Source organism: Phocoena phocoena, chromosome X (assembly GCF_963924675.1).
Source record: "Phocoena phocoena chromosome X, mPhoPho1.1, whole genome shotgun sequence".
Lineage (NCBI taxonomy): Eukaryota > Metazoa > Chordata > Mammalia > Artiodactyla > Phocoenidae > Phocoena > Phocoena phocoena.
In genome coordinates this window covers 117668870-117692369 of record NC_089240.1, presented here as the reverse complement: position 1 = coordinate 117692369, position 23500 = coordinate 117668870, and the positions used below count along the sequence as shown (strand labels likewise).

The 23500-nt window shown below is 42.3% G+C and overlaps 1 pseudogene; it reads right to left on the bottom strand.

Moving 5' to 3' along the window:
• Window positions 1-12005: 12005 nt before the first annotated feature.
• LOC136142677 (26S proteasome non-ATPase regulatory subunit 4 pseudogene) lies at window positions 12006-13137 on the bottom strand (annotated as a pseudogene).
• Between the last annotated feature and the right edge of the window lie 10363 nt (window positions 13138-23500).

The following is a 23500-nucleotide window of genomic DNA, read 5'->3' as shown; positions in this document are numbered from 1 at the left end:
TTTTGTGAGTTTATTGCAGTTTTGCAGGGTACCAGACAGTCAGAAATGATAGTGGTAAGGGTCTCATTTAAGCCCTTAATACATGAAGATGGAAATAATCTTTTTATTTTACATGGATCAAAATTCAAAATGAGTTTTCTTTTTTATCTTTTTTTTTTCATTTTACCTTCAGTGTAAGCATTTGTGTTCTGTTAGGCTGTGTACAAAAATAACTATTCCATTCAGTGCCTTGAATTACTGATCTATGACTCCATTGATATTCCGCAGGTTTATGGAATTGTTTTAGTTGTAAATTGTCTTTGCCTTCTTACCATTATAATAACAGCTAAAACCAGAGTAGTAAATTCCTGACACTGTTTTAAGTGCTTTATAAGCATTAATTCATTATACACATTTGCTTATTGTATTAGTTAGGGTTCTCCAAAGAAACAACCAACAGGGTCTTTGTGTGTGTGTAAATACCTGTATATTTATTATTTTAATATTATTTACATGTAGGGACTTCCCTGGTGGTGCAGTGGTTAAGAATCCACCCGCCAATGCAGGGGACATGGGTTCGAGCCCTGGTCTGGGAAGATCCCACATGCCGGGAGCAACTAAGCCCGTGTGCCACAACAACTAATGGTTAATATTATTTATTTATTTTTATTTATTTATTTTTAATTAATTAATTTATTTTTGGCTGTATTGGGTCTTTGTTGCTGCACGCGGGCTTTCTCTAGTTGCGGCGAGCTTGGGCTACTCTTCGTAGCGGTGCACAGGCTTCTCATTGTGGTGGCTTCTCTTGTTGCGGAGCAGGGCTCTAGGCACGCAGGCTTCAGTAGTTGTGGCACATGGGCTCAGTAGTTGTGTCTCGCGGGCTCTAGAGCTCAGGCTCAGTAGTTGTGGCGCACGGGCTTAGTTGCTCCACAGCATGTGGGATCTTCCCAGACCAGGGCTTGAACCCGTGTTCTCAACCACTGCACCACCAGGGAAGCCCAGTTAATATTATTTACATGTAAATATTTAAATAAATTTCTTCATATATATATATGTATACACATATTTACACACACACACACACATACACATATAAAGAAACTTGCAAGGAATTGGCTTACAAGGTTTGCAAGGAATTGGCTCACATGATTATGGAGGCTGAGAAGTCCCAAGACCTGGAGTCAGCAAGCTGGAGACCAGGAGACCAATGGTGAAGTTCCAGTCTGAGTGGGAAGGCCAGAGAACCTGGAGAGCTGATGGTGTAAGTTCCAGTCCAAAGGCTAGCGTTAGGCTTGATACCCAGGAGGAGCCAGTGCTTCAGTTCAAGTCCCGAGGCCAGTTAAACCAGTGTCCCAGCTTAAAGCAGGAGGAGTTGCTTCTTACTCCAAGGAACGTCAGCCTTTCTTTCTTCCTTCCTTTCTTTCTTTCTTTCTTTTCTTCCTTCCTTTTTTGGCTGCGTTGGGTCCTTGTTGCTGCGCGCGGGCTTTCTCTAGTTGCGTCGAGCAGGGGCTACTCTTTGTTGTGCGCAGGCTTCTCATTGCAGTGGCTTCTCGTTGCGGAGCACGGGTTCTAGGCACATGGGCTCTATAGTGCAGGCTCAGTATTTGTGGCGCACGGGCTTAGTTGCTTCGCGGCATGTGGGATCTTCCCGGACCAGGGATCGAACCTGTGTCCCCTGCACTGGCAGGCGGATTCTTAACCACGGCACCACCAGGGAAGTCTCGGTCTTTTTGTTTTATTTAGGCCTTCAACTGGTTGAATGAGGTCCACTCACATTATTGAGGGCAATTTGCTTTACTCTGTTTACCAATTCAGATGTTAATCTCATCCAGGAATACCCTCACAGACAAACCCAGAATGTCTGACCAAATATCTGGGCAGTATGTGGCACAGTCAAGATGACACATAAAATTAACCATCACACTTATGTCCTAGGATCATGTGAAGATGAATGAACAAATATAAACTGCGTATAGACCAGGAATGGAAGATTTTACCATAAGTAACTAGTCTGCTAACCTTACCATCAGTAAAATGAAGGGTTTCGACTGCTACGTGGTCTGTAAGGCTCACTGAAGTCCTAGAAGTGGTAAAAGATCTTAGAGACCTTTTAATTGTCCAGCCTCTTCATTTTACAGCTGAAGAAATGTACAGAAAGAGGGCAAATGGCTTGTCCAAGGTTATTCAGTGAATGGGAGTTCAGAAATAGGAATTCCAGACTCAGCTCTGTAACATATGTCCTCAGTTTCCTCTTTGAACTGCAAGGGCTCCTGGGTCATCAATATTTAAGTTCTCTCCCTGCTTTATAATTTCGTATAAATGTTTAGGCTTCATAGTCTAGCAGTGGAATTTTTGGACTATTTTCTTTTCTTTTTTTAATTAATTTTTATTGGAGTATAGTTGATTTTTGACTTTTTTTTTTTTTTTTTTTTTTTTGGCGGCACACGGGCCTCTCACTGTTGCCTCTCCCGCCGCGGAGCACAGGCTCCGGACGCGCAGGCTCAGTCAGCGGCCATGGCTCACAGGCCCAGCCGCTCCGCGCCTTGACTATTTTCTATTGGGTTGTTTATCTCTGTTACTCTTTGGGTCTTCATCTGTCTCTTTTTTTTTTTTTTTTTTTTTTTTGCGAGGAGGGAGGAAGGGAGGGAGGTCTCCATCTCTTGGTTGCTCATTTGACTATACTCTACCCCAAATTTCATTTCTTCTTTAACAGCAATGAGTGTGAACTAAATTGTCTGTACTTCGGATGGAAATAACGACAGACTTTCATGGGCTTTTAAAAGTGGTTGTAGTTTTCGTTTTACACTGACCTGAGTGATTGGGGGATCAAATGTAGACGCATGCCTCTGTTAGTACTGTGTTCTAGAAATGAACTTAACTCTGGTTAACCTCTTAGCTAACAGCTCTAATGGAGGAGAGCGTTTTTGGTGGTACTGAAATACGATGGGCAGGCTTCCTGGGGAGCAGCAGCACTGTCTTTGCCAGTGGCCACCTGACGTTAGTTCCCAAAGACACTCTTACTCATCTCTACCCCTGAACACCGTTAGCTGCACAATGGTAGATAGAGAGGCAGCACTTGGATTGGCTGAGTCACAGCTGCTAGGACACAGTAGGGGCAATAAGAAGACAATTCATATGCACATATTTGAGAACCAGCTTGATGAAAAGTGTCAGTAGAATATATATCCGTGTTTTGAAATGTGAAGCAGTGTAATTAAAATATTGTGCAAATTTAGACATACTAATCAAACATACTAATGAAGGCAGTTTAATCAAAGTGAAATCAAACCAAAAGACGTACTAATGGATTTATAGAATCCATGTTTGGAATTAATATTTTACATAGTCATGAAATTCATGTTGTATCAACAAATGTCTCTTTTGTTCCTAATATATACCTAGCGTTGTGGAAGTTTTTTGAGGTATGGGACTTGGAAACTTCTCTGTTATGGTGCCTCCACTAACCAGCACTGTAGCCTTAGGAAAGTCACTTCATTTTTAAATACATTGTTTTACAAATGTAATATTCAGTGCATATAGAAGGACACGTGTTAAATATATGCATAATAAAATGACCACTCACGTACCTGCACCCCAACTTCAGAATTAAACCATTACCAATATAATTCTACCTGTGTGCTCCTTTCTTATCTCATCCCCGTCTCCCCACAACCCTGTAACTATTAACCTTATTTCTGTGAATCATTCTGTTGCTTTAAAAAATAGTTTTAACACATATATATGCAAAGTTAGATAATATATTAGTTTCCTTGAGCTTATAGAAATAGTATACTGGGTTTTTTTTCTTATTCAATATTAAATTGCTAAGATTCTTCATACGGTGTTTTTTTTTTTTTTTGGGGGGGTTCGCGGGCCTCTCACTGTTGTGGCCTCTCCCGTTGCGGAGCACAGGCTCCGGACGTGCAGGCTCAGCGGCCGTGGCTCATGGGCCCAGCCGCTCCGCGGCATGTGGGATCCTCCCGGATTGGGGCACGAACCCGTGTCCCTTGCATCGGCAGGCAGACTCTCAACCACTGCGCCACCAGGGAAGCCCACTTCATAAGGTTTTATGTAGCTATAGTTGATTCATTGTCACTGCTGAATAATATTTTACTTTGGGAATATACTAGAATTTACCCATTCTTCTGTCAATGGACCTATAGGTTATTTGCAGGGTTCTTTTTTTTTCTGTATGACCAGAAAATGTGTCTTTTAGTGTATATTTATAAAAGGGGTTCCCCCCCCAGTGCGTGTAGGATACACATATACATATACAAACACACACTCAGGCATATGTATAGGAAAACAAATACACATAATAACTCTTGAAATGTGCAACTTTACAAGAAGAGATTAAATTGTTTTCCAAAGTGGTTCTACCAATATGCACTCCCACTAGCAATGTATGAGTTCTCGTTGCTTCATATACTTGCCCTTGATATTGACTTCTTACATTTTGTTGCTTCTCTGATTACTAATGAGGTTAAACATCTTTGCATACGTTTATGGGCCATTTATGTTTCCCCTCTGAAATACTTGTTCATGTCTTTTAACTGTTTTCTGTTGGTTTATCTTTCTCATACTGATTTATAATTATGAGTCCTTTTCATATTCAGGAGATTAATCCTTTGTTGGTTATATTTTTTGCAAATAACTTAATTTGTGGCTTCGCATATATTTATATATGTCTTTTGATAAATAAGTTCTTAACTTTAATGTAGTCAAATTTTTTGGTTTCTTTCTTTATGGTTACTGCTTTATGTGTCTCTTTTTAATTTATTAATTTATTATTTGCCTGCGTTGGGTTTTTGTTGCTGTGTGTGGGCTTTCTCTAGTTGCGGCGAGCGGGGGCTACTCTTTGTTGTGGTGTGCAGGCTTCTCATTGCGGTGGCTTCTCTTATTGTGGAGCACGGGCTCTAGGCGTGTGGGCTTCAGTAGTTGTAGCACGTGGGCTCAGTAGTTGTGGCTCGCAGGCTCAGTAGCTGTGGCGCACGGGCTCAGTTGCTCTGTGGCATGTGGGATCTTCCCAGACCAGGGTTCAAATCTGTGTCCCCTGCATTGGCAGGCAGATTCCCAACCACTAGCGCCACCGGGGAAGTCCGCTTTATGTGTCTTGATTAAGCAATCCTTCCCTATGCCAAAGTTGGAAAAGTAGTCTCATTATTTTTTCTAAAAGTTTTAAAATTTGGCAAATTATTTTTTGAGCCTCATTTTCCAGAACTTTAAAATGCAGTTGAACTGGGTGTTCTGTAACAACCTTTTATTCTTTGATGCTGTGACCTGAAGAAGACAGGATATGTGTGTATATTTTCAGAGACTACAGTGTTCTTTTAGTAATCTCTCCTACTGTGAGGTTTTATATTCTCTCCTACTTTACTTCTCTTTCTCTCATTTCCCCAGCCTCTTCCTTCCTGTTTTCTTCAGAAAATAGCCAGTTGAATCCTGCAACATCCTAGTTTCTGTGTTGAAGCAGCACTTTTTAATTGAAATTTATTGAGATAATGCAGTTGTAAGAAATAATAGAGATCCTGTGTACCCTTTACCCAGTTTATGGTAACATCTTGCAAAACTGTAGTGTAACGTCGCAACCAGGGTACTGACATTGATAACATCCACTGATCTTATTCAGATTTCTCCAGGTATACTTGTACTCATTTGTGTGTGTGTGTGTATTTATTTCTATGCAGTTTTATCCCATGTGTATGTTCGTATATCCACCACCACAGGTAAGATACCGAAGGAAACAGCATTTTTTATAAACAGCATTTTTAAAAGTCTGAATTACTGAATACCTCCAGAGTGTTCTGGAGCACCCAGTTTGGCTGGTGCCCACACAGTTCTAGAGGGCCACCTCAGGTTACATAATCCAGAAGCAAATTGATGAACTGAAACCTTGACCTTAGAGATGAAAGAATCTTTGATCTTTGGGTTTGAGGTCCTGGGAGGCCAGTTGGCATGCCCCCAAAACATAATCATCATTTATTTTGAATTGTATATGCCCATATGAACCTGCATTTGAGACATCCTTGTAAAAGTTGCCCTTGGTCCGTCATACCAATAGGAGTCATTCAAATTCCACCAGGTTGTAAGCAACTAAAAACTCGTAGTGGAAAGGAGGAATGGTAATCCTTCTAGGAAAGCAATTAAAAGCTTGCCGAAATATGCATTGGTTTATATCCCCATAAGTAGAAGCTTACATTATTGTCAGGCTGGTAGTCAAGAACATTTGAAGACTACATTTATGGGAGAGCTACGTATGCTTTAACTCATGTCTACTTCAAAATATTTAAAAATAAACACTCAGCACCTTTTGACCTCTTATGACTGGCCAGGCACTATGCTAAGCAAAGAGGATAGTGTAGTAAATAAAAACAGAAGTGGTTCGTGTCCTTATGGAACTTATAATCTAATTTACAGTTTAAAAATAAGGCAACAGAGACTTCCCTGGTGGCACAGTGGTTAAGAATCCACCTGCCAATGCAGAGGACGTGGGTTCGATCCCTGGTCTGGGATGATCCTACATGCTGCAGAGAAACTAAGCCCGTGCACCACAACTACTGAGCCTGCGCTCTAGAGCCCACGAGCCACAACTACTGAAGCCCACGCGCCTAGAGCCCATGCTCTGCAACAAGAGAAGCCTCCGCTCGCTGCAACTAGAGAAAGCCCACGCACAGCAACGAAGACCCAAAGCAGCCCAAAAAATAAATAAATAAAATTTTAGAAAGAAAATAAGGCAACAAATATTATAATTACTCACTTTCATAAGTTTTGAATAAAATGAATTAGAAACAGAGATAGCAGAAATAAGGTCTGTTTTTGATAGGGTAGCCAGCCAGCTCTGTCAGAGGAGATGGCATATAAGCAGATAACTGAAGGAAGGAGGGACTACTTCTGCAGAGGGGTTTGGGAGTAGATACTGGAACCAGCTTGTTCAAAGGCGCTGAGTTGGGCAAGAGCCAGGCACGAAAAGGAGGATAGTGGGGCTGAAGGGCACACTCAGTGGAGGAGGGGGAAGATGGCAATGAATGGAGTATAGGAACTTCTGGGGCGCTGTCCTAGGAGCAATTTGGATCTTGTAATCTGAACTTCTTGAAGCCGTGAAGGTGGTTTGAAGATGTGGAAGTGTTAATAATGAAGTTTTCTATTTAATCAATTCACAAGTATTAGGTACCGTGCCCTGTGTCAGGCACTTCTACTTGCTGGGAATGCACTGGTGAGCAAAACAGACTAATATCTCTGCCCCCATGGACCTTACATTTTAATGGGGGCGGGTATTGTTAGGGTAAAGGATAAGCTGAGAGCTCCAAAATACAATGGCCAGAAAAAGGTAGATCTTTGTCTTTCTGGCCTGTAATAGCCCGGGGCAAGGAGGCAGCTTCTATTCCATAAGATCATCTAGGGTCCCAGGCTAGTGGGGCAGTTCTGCCTTCCTCAGCATTTGGTTTTCAAGTTCCAGCCAGCTAGAGGGAAAGAGGGGTCCAGGGCAAGCTTCTTTAGGAAAATGACCGGGAAGTTTCACACATCACTATTACACATATACCTTTGGCGAAATCTTAGTCACGTGGTCCTCCCTAGTCATAAGGGAGATAGAAAAATGCAGTTTCTAGCTGGAAAGCCAGGTGCTCAGGAAGAAAGGAAGAACAGATTTGGGGGGACAACCAGTAGACAGGGAGACAGACAATAAACAAGACAAATAATTGTAGTATCTTGTATGCTAGTGATGAGTGGTAAAGGGAAAAGAAAGCAGGGAAGGAAGATAGGAAGTATCAGGTGGTAGCGGTTGCAGTTTTTCAATAGAGCAACAAAGGAAGGCCTCATTGGCAAGGTGCCATTTCAGTAAAGCTCTGAATGAAGTCTGTGAGCAAGAAATACCATTCTGAGTTGTTCTGAGGTTACCATAACCCAGGGTAGGCTTTTACATGCCTGAATCTTAGACCTTATCTGAAAGTGTTCAGGTTAGTGGAAAAGGCACCATTATACTACAGTTTCATTTAGAGCAAGCAATACAAGAAAGCCTTAAACAATGAATTGGTGAATTACCATGCTAGGGCCTGGACTGAGGCATCTGGCTGAGAGATTTTTTCTTGGCTCTTTGATAGATGGTAAACTTAGCTCCCTAAGAAAGGAGGGACTAAGATCCCTCTGCAACACTCAGTTCAGAGAGTGTTGCACATACTTGTTTTATAGGGTTTGGGGGGTGGCAGGGTAATTTTTTTTCTAAGTGTAGGAATTATTGATGATTTGAGTCTGCTGTAGAACTCTGGTTAATTTCAGTCAGCCATTGTCAGTGCAGTTTTAAGGATGTGGTGACATAAAAAGAATGGAAGTATTTTCATGTCCACGCTTGGTCATCCAAAATCTTGCTTAGTTGCCCTTCCAGTTAGAGAAAGCAGTAGTTTCCAACACTTCATTATTTTCTTTAATTATATTCGAGTGCTGCTTTAAGTTATATGTCAATGTAAAATACATAATAAGCACCTTTTCCTACTTCTGCATCACTTTTTTTGTTTTTAATGACAACCCGTTTGGTTAATGAGACAAAAGAAAAGGATTTTCTGCCTGTTTTTACTCTAATGCCCTTCCCACCTACAACACCCCTAGATGTGGGTGGATAGATTGTCTCGGGTTTATTTCTATGTTAGTAATCATTATCTTTCATTAGAGAACTTACAGTTTAGGAAAGGAGATAAGATACATAGATACATAACGAAAATACAAGGCAGGAAGTGATAAATGCCATGAGAGGCAGGAAGTGATAAATGCCATAAGAAAGGTAAAAATAAAATGCTCTTGTAGTTCACAGACTACAGAATGAGTAACCCTGTCAGTCTTTGCTTCCACAATCTTGAAGGGAGACAGTAAGGTTAACTTTGAGCTTAATATATAATGCTGTCAAAAGGAATTTTCTCTTCTTGGAAAAGGGAAGCATTTGATCTGTTATCCTACTATTTTAAGTATTTTTGTGAGTCCAGTCCTTTTCTAGACACAGATAAAATACATTTTTTGCCTGTCATGCTACACCACAGAGAAAAACTCAAGTCAGACTAGAAAAGCACTGCTAATCACTTCATAGCATTTTATAGTCTTGGAAGTTACCCTTGAATCTTTTCTCCTCTCCCTCCAGCTTACCCAGTCCCTCACCAAATTCCAAAGATTATGCCTCCTGAATATTTTTGGGATCCAGTCTTGCCAAACTTAATCCATCCCTGCGAAGCAGCTAGACTGATTTTTTTAAAACATAGCATTAGTTTAAGTCAGTTTCATGCTAAGAATCCCTAGTGGTTCCCTTCACAGAGGAAGATTTCAACTCCTTATTGTGCACACCAGGCTCTGCCTGCCTGTGCAATAACATCTCTGACCTTTGCCCCTCGCCTTGTACACTGCAGTCACACTGGCCTTCCCTCAGGGCTTGCCCTCCTCCCGCACACTGCTCCCACTGTGTGGAATCCTCCCCCAAGGGCCCCATTTCTGTTCCTTCAGTACTGAACTCAAGCATCCTTAAGGAAACCTTCCCGCTGCAGTCAGACCACCCAGTCTCAATGGGGTCTCATAGCACCTTGTACTTCTCTTACTTCTTTCTGCAACTGTAATTAATAATGAATCTTGGAGCTAGTTATTAGCTGCCTTCCCCCAGAACAAAATTTAAAAGGGCATGTGTGCTTTTACTTAGTGCTCTGTGCCCAGGGCCAGTGTCTGGTATAGTGCCGAGTACTGGAATAAATTCTTAAGAAATACTTGTTGCTAAAGAAAAAGGGCAGAAAATTCCCAAATTATTTAAATTTGGTTTTAGATTTTATTGAGGTGCTTACATTTGATCATAGGTTTTTTAAAGTTGTTGGAATGTTTATAAAAGACAAGTATCAGCATCACCTGGGAGCTGTTAGAAATGCAATGCCCAGACTTCTGATTCAGACCTACTGTATCAGAAACTGGGTGGGACCTGACAATCTGGTGCAACACACCCTCCAGGTGACGCTGATGCAGAATTAATGTTTGAGAACCAGGGTTCTATAAAAATACTGACTGAAGGTTGACTCTAAGTAAGATACAAAGTGCAACTTAATCCTACTTTTGCAGTTAGGTACATTGTTTCTAATCAACAGTGGGTGGTAATAAACTACTTTTCAGCTGCCACCCTCCCCCACCCCCCATTTTATCAATTGTCTTCAGATACCAACTGAAATGTAAACAAGGTCTGCTTGATCAATCAACCCAAACCTGGACTTTAGAAATTCCACAGTATTTTTCAACCTTCACCCCTCTGAATCTAACTTTTATGTAGTGCCATCCGATTCCAGGAAATGCTTGTAAAACTGATAATGCCCATGATTCTAGTGTTGGAGTGCTTTGCTTTTAATTTTTTTTTTGGCCGCAGTGCGTGGCATGTGGGATTTTAGTTCCCCGACCAGGGATCAAACCCATGCCCCCTGCAGTGGAAGCGAGGAGTCTTAACCACTGGACTGCCAGGGAAGTCCCATTAATTTTTTAATGTTTATTATACAGGGTCAAAATGATTTTTGCTAAAGCTTAGGTTGTCATAGTTTCTAGATTTATATCTAATGCATTTTGAAGCATTAGCAAGGTTTAGATTTGCATATTCTTGGCTGTGTTTAGATTTCAGGGCTGTGCTACATCATCAAACTTTTGCTGATGGATTGACTGCATTGTTAAAGGTCACTCATCCCCGATTTTGCCATTGACTTTAAATTTGCTCCATGTTTGACTCAAGGACAGTGTTGACAAACCATTCCCACCTGGTGACTATTAAGTGATCCATAGGAAGTTAATTGCAAGTTTCTTTCTCATATAACAGATGCCCAAGGCTCATTGATTCTCTTTGTAATATTTGGTTAGAAGCACAGGATTTGAATGGAGAAGGGAGATAACCAACAAAAGATTTTTTTCAATGTTTTTAAAAACTTTAAATTTTAGAATAGTTTTAGATTTACAGAAAAGTTGCGTACATGGTACAGAGTTTTCACATCCCACGTGCGGTTTCCTATATTATTAACATCTTATGCAGTAATATACATTTGTCACAATTGATGAACCAATATTGATACATTATTATTAACTAAAATCCATACTTAATTATTCAGATTTCCTCAGTTTTCCATTAATGTCATTTTCCTGTTATAGGATCCTAGGCAGGATACCACATCACATTTAGTTATATCTCATTAGATTCCTCTTGGCTGTGACAGTTTCTCAGACTTTCTTTGGTTTAGATGACATTGACAGTTTTGAGGAATACTAGTCGCATATTTTGTAGAATGTCCCTCAATTGGGATTTGTCCATTTTTCTTATGATTAGACTGGCGCTTATTGAGTTTTGAGAGGAAGACTGGTGAGGTGAAATGCCATTTTCATTACACCATATCAAGAGTACATTAAAAAAATTTTTTTTATTGAAGTATAGTCGATTTACAATGTTGTGTTAGTTTCAGGTGTAAAGAGTACAAATTATTAACATGACATCATGGTTGGCATTGACCTTGATCACCTGTCTAAAGTAGTGTTTACCTGATTTCTCCACTTTAAAGCTGCTGTTTTTCCTCTTTTCCATACTGTACTCTTTGGAAACAAGTTACTAAGTATAGCCCAAGAGTTGTGGGGGTTTTATTTTTTGGGTTTTTTTTGCTACCATGCAGCATGCGGGATCTTAGTTCCCTGACCAGGGATCGAACCCATGCCCCCTGCATTGGGAGCGCAGAGTCTTAACCACTGGACCGCCAGGGAGATCCCAAGAGTTTGTTTTTTAAATATGAGATTCCAGATAACATCTTTCTCGCTGAGTGGGGCCTTCTCCATTATTTTTTGGTGTCTCTTTTTTTAATTTTTACATTAATCAGGAGACAGGCATATGCAGTTGACATGTTTCAAATTCTTATTTATTTATTTTTAAGAAAAAAATGTTGCCAAGCTTTATTTATGTTGCAGTGGTTATAGACAACACATCTAACCCTATATCCCACCCCACCGTACTCGGCCCCCTGCACAGGCTCAGCTCCCTTTTCCCTCCAGTCTCACTTCTTGTCCTCCTGCCTCTTGTCCTTCTTGCCATCCTTGGTGGCCTGGGAGGCCAGGGAGCCCGTGGCATTTCAAGTGGCCTCATTGTTGGGATCCACAACTGGGAGGTTCTCCAGGACACTCTGAAGGAACTCGGGGTCTTGCATCACGTCATAATCATCCTCCTCCTTGGCGGGCTCAGGTGTGTCCATGGCTGAACTGGCATCAATGTCAGCTGATTCTGCCTGGCCAAATTCTGCGCCCTGGAGGCACATCTGCATGGCGTAAGCATTCTGTTCTGCTTCAGTCATACTGCTTAGGTCAGGGAGCCCCGTGCTGCCACACTCCTGCTGGCTGATGGTCATCTTCAGCAGGGCATCGTCCGAGTCTTCAGTCCCGGTCGTAGCGCTTCCCACCTCAGCGGCAGAGGCAGCAGCTGCCCACCGCGCCTCCTTCTCCTGCGGCTGCTGCTGCTCTTCCATAGAAACACGCAGGGCCAGGGCCAGCTCACGATCAGCACTGGGATCCACTCCAAATTCAGCCACTGGCACCAAGACCCAGCATGGCACTGCCTTCCCCAGCCAGAATCGGAGAACTGATGAGGGCATCGGCCAAGCTGGGCCCAGGACGCACTGTCACCAGATGAGAACCGCTTCCATCTTTGCCATTCAGTGTGTTTACAAAGGCGGTCAGCTTTTCTGTGCTCACCTCCTCTTCCCCCAAATTGATAATGTCAGCATTTACTTTCTCCTTCTTGAGGCGTTTAGCCAGTTTCACCAGATTCTTCTCATTGTCCTCCATGGGGCTTCCCACAAAGGCAATGATTCGTATCTTGTGATTCTCGCCCTGTTGGTGCTTCAGGGCCAGATGGGCCACGCAGATGCCAGTGCAGAAGGTGATCTTGCCCTTCGGTTGGACAGTGTGGAGCTTAGACAGGATGTGGCCAGTGTCAGGGGTGAGTGTGGTCCGCACTTCACAGTCATTGGCCAATGTGATGAGGCCCACATTGTTCTCAGGGTTGCTGAGGGTCTTGGAGTGACAGACTATGTTGACAGTGTCTTGTTGGGCGTGTAGTCAGGTGGGTAAGGAGTCCCCATTCTGCATATACTCACTGTTGTCCATGCAAACCATAGTGCTTTCCAACACCATCTTGCCGCCTTCCACCCTCCCCGACCTCAAATGCTTATTTAAATTATGAAGCATAGGGGCTTCCCTGGTGGCGCAGTGGTTGGGAATCCGCCTGCCGATGCAGGGGACACAGGTTCGTGCCCTGGTCCGGGAAGATCCCACGTGCCGTGGAGCGGCTGGGCCTGTGAGCTGTGGCTGCTGAGCCTACGCGTCTGGAACCTGTGCTCCGCAACGGGAGAGGCCACAACAATGAGAGGCCCGCGTACCGCAAAAAAAAAAAAAAAATTGTGAAGTATATTTCAGCTGATGAAGGGATTTGAAATTAAAGTGAATATTTGTGCTGGGGAACTTAGGGGAACCTAACGTGGTTTTGCAAGTGCTCCTGTGTCTAGCTGTTGTCCACATATACTCTCATTCCTTAGCCTCCAAGCCTCTGTTTGCCTGTAGCTGCTCCTAGAATTTAATTGCCTGCTAGCTAAAACCTCTATGAAAACATTTGGGTAGATAGAGTGGCCCAGGATTTTCTTTTGCTTGGCAAGAACTCACTTGCTAAAATGGTTTTTAATATGTTGGTGCCTCTCTGCTGTGCTTCTTTTGCCAGAATAGATGCAGCCCAAAAGATTTGCTTGTCTTCCTAACTCCTTTTTTAATAGCTCATAGCAGTGACTGAGCTATTGATCTGAAGGGATAATAACAACCCTGCATTTGCTTTTTGCAAGTTCTGATATTTTAAGAACTGAGAGCTTTGAAAAAGAACATCACTTTACTTCACAAACTCAAGGCTTCTTCAAACCAAATAATATACAGCATATGTCATAAAGAAGGTTCATTCCTAGAAATCACCAGATTTAAAGGGAGCAAAGGATGAGGGAAAAGGAATTAAAACAAGTGACAGTACTTGCTCGGAGACTGATGACGAGGGTCAGCTCCACGGGAACACTGTCTCCAGCAGCCCCACTTACTCTTCCTCACCGCATCCCTAATTCATGTTCTTGGCTCCTAAAATACACTTAAAGCACTTCTCAGAAAGATTGAAAGGCACACAGAAAGTAAACAGTAAACTTTTTGGTGAAGTTAACCTTTAGTATATTATTAGTAGTTTTGGATTCTAGGTTGACTCCTCAGTAGGGAAAATAGCAAGCAACATGCCTCATTATAATTGGATATATAAATAACTTAAGATAATACACCTATCATAAGGTAAATAGAAAAATTGGGGGATTTTTTAGCTGTGCACATTTATTTATTTATTCTTGGCTATGTTGGGTCTTTGTTGCTGCACACGGGCTTTCTCTAGTTGCAGCGAGCTGGGGCTGCTCTTCGTTGAGGTGCATGGGCTTCTCATTGCTGTGGCTTTTCTTGTTGTGGAGCACGGGCTCTAGGCACACAGGCTCAGTAGTTGTGGCACGCGGGCTCTAGAGCACATGCTTAGTAGTTGTGGCGCACGGGCTTAGTTGCTCCACAGCATGTGGGATCTTCCCGGACCAGGGCTCGGAGCCGTGTCCCCTGCATTGGCAGGCAGATCCTTAACCACTGTGCCACCAGGGAATTCCCTTAGCTGTGTACATTTATTAATCCAAGTTCTGGCTAATAAGGTCTAAGAGGACTCCCTCAATTTGAGAGATATGCCCCCCCCCAAAAAACGTCAAAGAATATTTAGGTTTATACTCTTAATTTGTTAATGTTACTGTCTAATATCTCTTATATATTTGTATCTGTTCAGCACCTGGAAGAATTCAGTACTTATTTTTAGAATTTGTCTTAAACTTTTTTAGGAAACTTTTCATTTTAGGATAATTTCAGATTCATAGGAACTTTGCAGAGATGGTACAGGGAGTTCACATATGCCCCTACACAGTTTCCCTTATTATTATCTTATATTAGTAATGGTACATTTGTCACAATTAATGAACCAATATTGTTATGTTATTACTAACTGAAGTCCATACTTCATTCACATTTCTTCAGTTTGTCCCTAATATCCTTTTTTCTGTTCCAGGATCCCATCGAGAATACCATACCATAATTAGTCATCCTGTCTCCTTAGGCTCCTCTTGGATGTGACAGTTTCTCAAACTTTCCTTGGTTTTGATGACGTTGACAGTTTTGAGGAGTACCGGTTAGGGATTTTGTAGCAGATCCCTCAGTTAGGATTTGTTTGATGTTTTTCTCAAGATAAGATGTGGATTATGGCTTTTTAGGAGGAAGACTGGAGAAGTGAAGGGCTGTCCTCATCACATCTTATCCACCATGCATAGTATCAACGTGACTTTCTACTGATGATGTTAACTTGATCACTTGGCTGGGGTAGCATTTGTCAACTTTCTTCACTGTGAAGTTAGTCTTTTTTAAAACTGATTTTTCTACCTCTATGATTCTGGAGAGGAATATGGTTCATTTCATTTATTTATTTAACAGATGTTACTTTGAGTTAAAGAAAACATGGTTTTAGGTAGATTTTAGGGTTTTATTCCCCCCAAGGCCCACTCTTACTAATTGGAGAAATAAACCATATTTAAGGAATAGCCAATACTTTGTAGGTAACAAAAGTTGGGCAAGGTCAAGTTGTTGGTGTACAGTGTATATTTGTTTAGCTTTTCTGAATATACTGAGTTTTTCAACAAAATTCTGTTTGACCACTGATGAATATTGTTAAATAATTTAAATCACATTCTTCAAAAGTTATGGCATCTCAATTATTCATGATTTATCAGTTATTAGACTTTCTTACCTTCTCTTTTCACTCATTTTTTATTCAGAAGTAATAGTGGAAATGAGACCCTTTCTATCTTCCCAGCTTTTGTATAAGTACAAAGGATTATATAGATATTAGGGATCAAGCAACCTCCTGCTTATTTACATTCTTTCAAATGCTAGTCACAGTAACAGATGAAGATCAGAAAGCACTAGGAAAGGCTTCCCTGGTGGTGCAGTATTAATAATCTGCCTGCCAATGCAGGGGACACGGGTTCAAGCCCTGGTCTGGGAAGATCCCACATGCCACAGAGCAGCTAAGCCCGTGTGCCACAACTACTGAGCCTGCGCTCCAGAGCCCGCGAGCCACTACTACTGAGCCCACGTGCCACAACTACTGAAGCCCACGTTCCTAGAGCCCGTGTTCTGCAACAAGAGAAGCCAACGCAATGAGAAGCCCGCGCACCGCAACGAAGAGTAGCCCCCACTCGCTGCAACTAGAGAAAGCCCACGCACAGCAACAAAGACCCAGCGAGCCAAAAATAAATAAATTAAAATAAATAAATTAAAAAAAAAAGAAAGTACTAGGAAAAGAAGAGTTTTGCTATCAAAGAATGAGTGTGTCATGCAGCAGATGAACCTCTAGGATGAATTTGATTAATTCTCCACAGCAGCAAAGTCGCATAATCAGATGGTGTTGCTTGAGGCTTTCTCTTGCTTTGGAGTTGGATAATCTAAATTGTGTAGCCTCTAGTGGATTTTCATTCTGTCATGTATTAAGGAATGTCTGTGCAGATGGAAAGAGGTTTTCTGTTGGGCTGTGTGTGAGCTCAGTGGAAAGGGTTAAAAATTAGGAATGAATGCATTTAACTCAATTTTTCTTCCTAATAACAGACATCTCTACCAGATTTGATGACATTGCAAACATGAAAGGAGTAGAGACATCTGGGTGTTATCATAGGCTCTGCCACTACTTGTGTAGTTTTGGGGGTAGGTTTTTTTTTCTTAATAAATTTATTTATTTGTTTGTTTGTTTTTATTTTTGGCTGCGTTGGGTCTCCGTTGCTGCACGTGGGCTTTCTCTAGCTGCGGTGAACATGGGCTACTCTTCGTTGCGGTGCGGGGGCTTCTCATTGTGGTGGCTTCTCTTGTTTTGGAGCATGGGCTCTAGGCACACAGGCTTCAGTAGTTGTGGCACACGGGCTCAGTAGTTGTGGTTCGCGGGCTCTTGAGTGCAGGCTCAGTAGTTGTGGTGCACAGGCTTAGTTGCTCCACGGCATGTGGGATCTAACCGGGCCAGGGCTCGAACCCATGTCCCTTGCATTGGCAGGCAGATTCTTAACCACTGCGCCATCAGGGAAGCCCGGGGGTAGTTTTATTATGTGACTTCCCTCGGTGGTCCTCAGATTTTCATCCATATAGTTAAGAGTGGATAGGTCAGAGCATTGCTTATACCCCTCAAGACTATGTAAGTTTGTGGTTCAGAATGGGAAATAAGAGTAGCAATATGGGCTGTCCACCCAATTTCATGGTATGATATGATACAGTACATTAGGAAAAAGATTTCTGGGTAATAGCTATGAGGCATAGAGCTTTTTAAGATACGTATTCTGGATTAGGGAAGTGATGGTAGGTAGAGAAAGTGGAGGTGGGTGAACAGAGATCTCTATACACTGAATTCCATATTCCTCTTCCTTGGTCCTTCCCATGTGACAGACTCGCTCTTTCTCTTTCATTGCCCATCTTCTCTGCTCATGGCCTTGCCTCATGCTGTCTGATGTTGGGAGGGCTGTGAGGGCCTGCTGACTTCCATGTCTTCACTGCTCTCCAGTGGACAGAGCTGGGGCAGGTCAGCCCTGAACGAGGCTTTGGGCCCCAGCCTGTCCTGAGCTGGAGAGAATTTGGGAACCTCTGGCTGCCAGCTCAGCAGACCGGCATGTCTGCTAGTCTCATTCTGACTTTGTGTGCTTACATTTTTTAAGGCTGCTCTTGCTTAGTTCCTTGTAATTAAGACTGGCCTTGTACTTCCATGCCAGAACCTGGGCCTGTCTGTGAAGTCCTTGTCTGGGTATAGTGGTTGGTGCCACAGTTGCTCCAAGGGTAGAAATATGCTTTCTTTTAGCCAGGCCTCTCCGGAACTTGAACTCTGCCTGGACCCATGCCTGTGTTTGGGACTCTGCTACCCATTGTTGATTTTGTTGATGCTCACTGACCAATTGCTTTTTACCAGATTTACCTGTTATAGTATTCTGTCTGCTTTCTCCTTGCTGAGTATCTTGATGTTGGCTCATTGACCACCTGTCTGGACCTCTGCCTGTTGCTGCCCACTCTCCTTTGCCAGTTATGCTCTCTTGCCTACCTGGATTTCCTCCTAGAGCTCGCTTCTGAGTCCATCTCCAATTCCTTCCCTCCAATATGGAGGTGTCTCTATAGATGACAGGGCCTGATCTACCGTACTGCCTGCCTTCAGAAGCTTAATTGTGACAGTCAGCGTTTTCCATTCTCTTTATAAAAATCTGTCACCTTTTAGCTGCCTTAGTTTGTTATTCCCTGATATTATAAACTCCTTGACGTTTTGTATTTGATCATTTTTTGGTCTTTCCTTAGAACAAATCTCATGTATCCCCTTTTCAGCCACTTGTTACTTACACAGGGAGTGGCCTCAAATCATAAATCTTCACATTAGAAGAGACTTTCAAAGACATCTAGTTCAACTTTCCATGTGATGGGTAACTTACCAACTCCCAAAATAACCCATCAATAACATTTTCGACAGCTCTCAACTGGTTTCTTGGGCCCCAAACTATCAATTCATTCATATATTTATTCACTTATTCATTCAGTCAACGGTTACTCAACGTCTACTTTTAGCCAGGCATTCATATGTGTGTGTGTGTGTCTCTGTGTGTGTGTGTTTGTCACCATTCCTGTCCTTAGAGAGCTGCTACTCCAGGGGGGATAGAGAAATAAACAATCATGATTGCTAGCTAGAGGCATGCAGTGGGTAGGGGAATGGGTCATTTCTTCTGCATGACTGAAGGTTGGTTCATGGAGGGGCTCTTTCTGCCGCTTCACTTAACACCAACTTTCTGGTCCACCACCAGCTTTTCAGCTACTCAATAAAGAGAGAGGAGAGTCTTCTTTCTGCCTCTGTCTATCGTTGACTTGCCCTTGGAATCATCTTTCTAAATGCAAGTCTTCGTTTGTTACTCCCCTCCTAATAGGCTCCCCATTGTCTACCCCGCAAACAGACATCTAGCTCTTTGACACAACTTATGAAGCCCTCAGCCTTCTGGTTCATGCTTGCCTCTCCAGTCCCATACACAACATTCTTCATCAGGCTCTCAGTGCCCCCAAATTGCGTACAGTTTCCTGGCTACATCGTGCTTATTCACACTTCTCTTGCATATGTTGTTCCTGCTACCTGGAATGACTGCCGGTCTCATCTCCACGGTGAACTCCCGGGGCACTGTGAAAGCCTGACGGAAAATGGTACACAGGGAGGAATAAATCACAACTCTGACCTTCCTTTTCTATTAAGGTGTACTTTGACCTGTTGGCTGCTGTTGCCCCTTATACACCCCCATGCCTGCCACCCGAAGATTGTAAACTACTCTACACCAGGCAGTTACCTCTGTGTCTTCAGCCTTAACACAGAGACTGGCCCAGAATGGGCAGTCAATAGATATGTGTTGGATGAATGGATGAGTAAAGAAATGAAGACAAGTCTTCAATAGCCTATTTTTCACTTTAGGTCTCCCTTGGAGCACTGAGAATGCTACTTAAAAGACTCCTACCATTGTTTTGACTGTAGCTCCCTGCCAACCTAGGACTACACTCACTGGCTTATCCATGGCTAGACACCTGCCTGCAACTATCACTGAACAGCCTGCCTGCCATACAGGGAGAAAGGCCCTTTGGGGGTTCGGGGAAGGTTGGACAACTCTTCACCTTCTCCCACCTGGCAGCCTCTGCTGCCAAGCTAAGCTTCTCGCATGTCTCTTCAGAACTCTAATCAAGAGAAATAAATTGCACAGAATGAAAATGCTTCTTTCCTGCTCTGGTCAATCAGAACAGTTGTAAAGTGAGGAGAATTAGTACTTGAACAAGTTCCTGTCTTATTAAGCAATACTTTGAATGAGTCATCTACAAACTCAAGCAGTTGGTGAGAACAGTTAGTGGCCATTTATCATTTTAAGTTGATCTGTTTCAAATAAATAGCAAATGGGATATTTTGGTCCTAAATTATACATTTATCCCCTTCTTACAAGAGCCCTTTTTTTTTTACATAGTTGTATCAATGAGCAGTGAAAGACACACAACACTGTCATGAACTTTGTCCTCCGTGTCTTCCTGTTCTTTAATCATGGATCTTGAACTTTCAGTCAAAACTCAGCAGTTTTAGTTCTATTAGATGTAGATCTCTACCTAAAATAGTTGGCCATTTCTGAGATAGTATGCTTTTCTTTAGGTTTATTGAGATACACTTTACATAAAATTCACACTTTTTATGTATGTACAAGTCTATGAATTTTGACAAAATATAGCTTGTGGCCACCACTGAAGTCAAGATAATAGAATTTTCTGCCACCCAGAGTGTTCCCTCGTGCTCCTTTGTAGTCAGTGTCCTCCCTATGTTGCCAACCCCTGGCAACCACTGCTCTGATTTCTGTCTCTATAGTTTTCTCATTTCCAGAACCTCGTATAAGTGAAATCAAAATATGTAGCCTTTGGGACTGCCCTGGTAGGGTGCTGTTCTTCATCTTTATTTGATCTTTAGGCTATCAAAAGAGAGTGAGGGGAAAGGCAACAAATACAGTGAGTGTCTATGTACCAGGAAATGTGTATGTTTATTTAATTTAATCTTAATTGAAAATTGAGATCCAACAAGTCATTTGTACCACTGAAGTCTTTGGAGCTAGTAAATGGCACGGTCAGAACTTAACTGCAGGTTTGTTTGTAAAACCCCGTGATCAGCCCATTACATTTTAATGCCCCTCTCTGGAAATGAGTGTCTGAATGTGGCAGGGGAGGGGCGGGGCAGGGAACCCGGTTGGGTATGGGGGGCGGTGGGGCAGGACTGCAGGGAGGGTGGAGGAAACATTGACCGAGATTAGGAAAGGGAGAAACGTTCTACCACCTTTCATTGCCATCTAAAAACGTGAGCTTTTTAGATATCTTGGTTTTCACCTTATCTCTGCCATTTACTTGATTTATGGCACATTTGTCTCTCTGAGACTCATTTTTTTATTTTGTTTTTAATTTGAAATGTAGACAGACTGTTAACTTTGGTTGTTGTGAGGAATAAAGATAATACATGTAAAGTGCCGTGCGCATAGAATGTGTTCAATATAATGGTGTCCATTACTGTCATCATTATTAATTTCCTACCATTAAACATACTTTATAACTGGAAATAATTAATTTGGGTTTGGAAAATGATTTCTGTAGTTGTTTGTTTAATTCTTTTGCCAAAATAGCCTAGAGCAAGTTCCTTTTTATAAGAATGGACTTAGTTTCCTCTATTTTTTACCCACCTCCTAAGTCAAAACAATACCAGTTTACTAAATCAGTTTGAAATTTGATTTAAAACCTCCTGCTGAATGCTTTGGGCTCTGGAAATGAGAGTGTGCATGTGTGTCTGTGTGTGTGATCTGGAAGTGGTTGTCTCAGCCCACTTTCATTTTACAGGAGCAACCAACCACTGATAGCCAGCTTCAGTCCCCTTGCTCATGCAGATCTGATAGTTTCTGAGTCACTGAAACTCTCTTCTCTGACACAAACCACTTCAGGCTGTTTGGAGGTAATGATTCCTTTTTTTGGTAAGGTTATTTTGGTTATCACAAGTAGGGCCCAACAACTTCGGTGTTTCATCAGTCAAGTCAGGAGGTAGCAATGAGAAAAAAGGCCGACTCTGAGAAAGGACATCAGGCCACCATCAGGTGACCTTTCTACTGTCCAGGACCTAAGGAGGGTTTCTGGCTCCAGCTGAAACAATGCATAGCCTTTTGGGAATTGATTTTCATTATTGTTTGATTTCCTAGCAGTACACTTCCAACTAAAAATGCCGTTTGACAGATGAAAGGAAAGGAAAATCAATTGTATTTTGAGAATTTTTGGATAATATCACACCATCCCTTAGTGTTGCTGCAAATCAGAATTGGTGGTCACTAGTCTTTTTTTTTTTTTTTTGCGGTATGCGGGCCTCTCACTGCTGTGGCCTCTCCCGTTGCGGAGCACGGGATCCAGACGCACAGGCTCAGCGGCCATGGCTCACGGGCCCAGCCGCTCCGCGGCATGCGGGATCCTCCCGGACCGGGGCACGAACCCACGTCCCTTGCATTGGCAGGTGGACTCTCAACCACTGCGCCACCAGGGAAGCCCACTAGTCTTTTTTTTTTAAAACAACTTTATTGAGGTGGGATTGTTATACAGAATACTGCCCATATTTAATGCATACAGTTTGATGGATTTAAACATATCCATACACCCTTGAAACCATCACCACAATCAGGATAATATACATAGCCATCACCTCCAAGAAAGTTTCCTGCCCTTATGTTTATTTGTGTGTGTGTGTGTGTGTGTGTGTGTGTGTGTGTGTGTGTGTGTTAAGAACTCTTGAGATCTACCCTCTTAAGAAATTTTTAAGTGAACAAATACAGTATTTTACATACTACTGTTTTCAAAGCCCCTTGATAACATCTTCTAGTATAATTGACACCTTAAGTAGGGTAGGTCTTATTTCTACTTTATGATGAAAAAATAGACCTATGGGATATGTTTTCCCCAAGATCACCTTTGGATATTGCGCCAGTATCCAGAACCCAATTTTGGTTTTTGTCCAGTGTTCTTTGCATAAGACCTCTGGGTCTTAAGCCTGATCTGGCTCATTGACCTGGTAAACCTTCAAAAACCAAGTGTTTAATGACCACCTTTGTCCCCACAGTTAGGATCAACAAATGTGATTGATGTCAGCTTCAAAGAGAGTTCGTGAAACAAGTAGTTGGTGGAAGATAGTTTTGAGAGGAACTTCTACCCTTCGTACGTGTAACTTTCCCTTTCTAGATTGCCTAGACGGAGACTTCGAGTGTCCAAGCAGGAATGTTCAAAGGTTGGTCATTAAACTTTTGGGGTGGTCTTAATTAAAATGTTGGGCAGTGAGGTGAGGCCTAGCCTGGTAGATTTGGTGTGGCCTCTTGAGTAGTTACTTTGTGTTAAACACTTTCCTAATCATTACAGGGGCATAGAGATGAAAGCAAAACAAACAAAAAATAGGATTCTACTCTTTAGGACCTCATAAGCCAGCAGACAAGATGGAAGCATACACAGAGATGCTTCCATTTCTGCTTACTCCAGTCCATCCTTCATTCTGCCAGCAGAGCATTCTTTTGAAAACACATGCCCTTTCCCTGCTTAAAACTTTTTGGTGGTTCCCTGTTTCTCAGAGGACCAAGTCGAAGCTTCTTATCAGGACATAAAAGGCCTTCTCTGATTTTGCCCAGCTTCTCCCTCTGTACCCACCCCTCTGGCCAGGATCCCAAATCTCAATACCCTGGTGACCTGGATTGGGCTATGTATGAGGCAGGCGCTCCTTTGTGCCCAGGCCCAGTTCTGTCCTATGCATTCTCTCTCATGTCTAGTTTCTCCAGAGGTGCCACTTGAAGGGATGCAGGTTCCTTCATTTGTA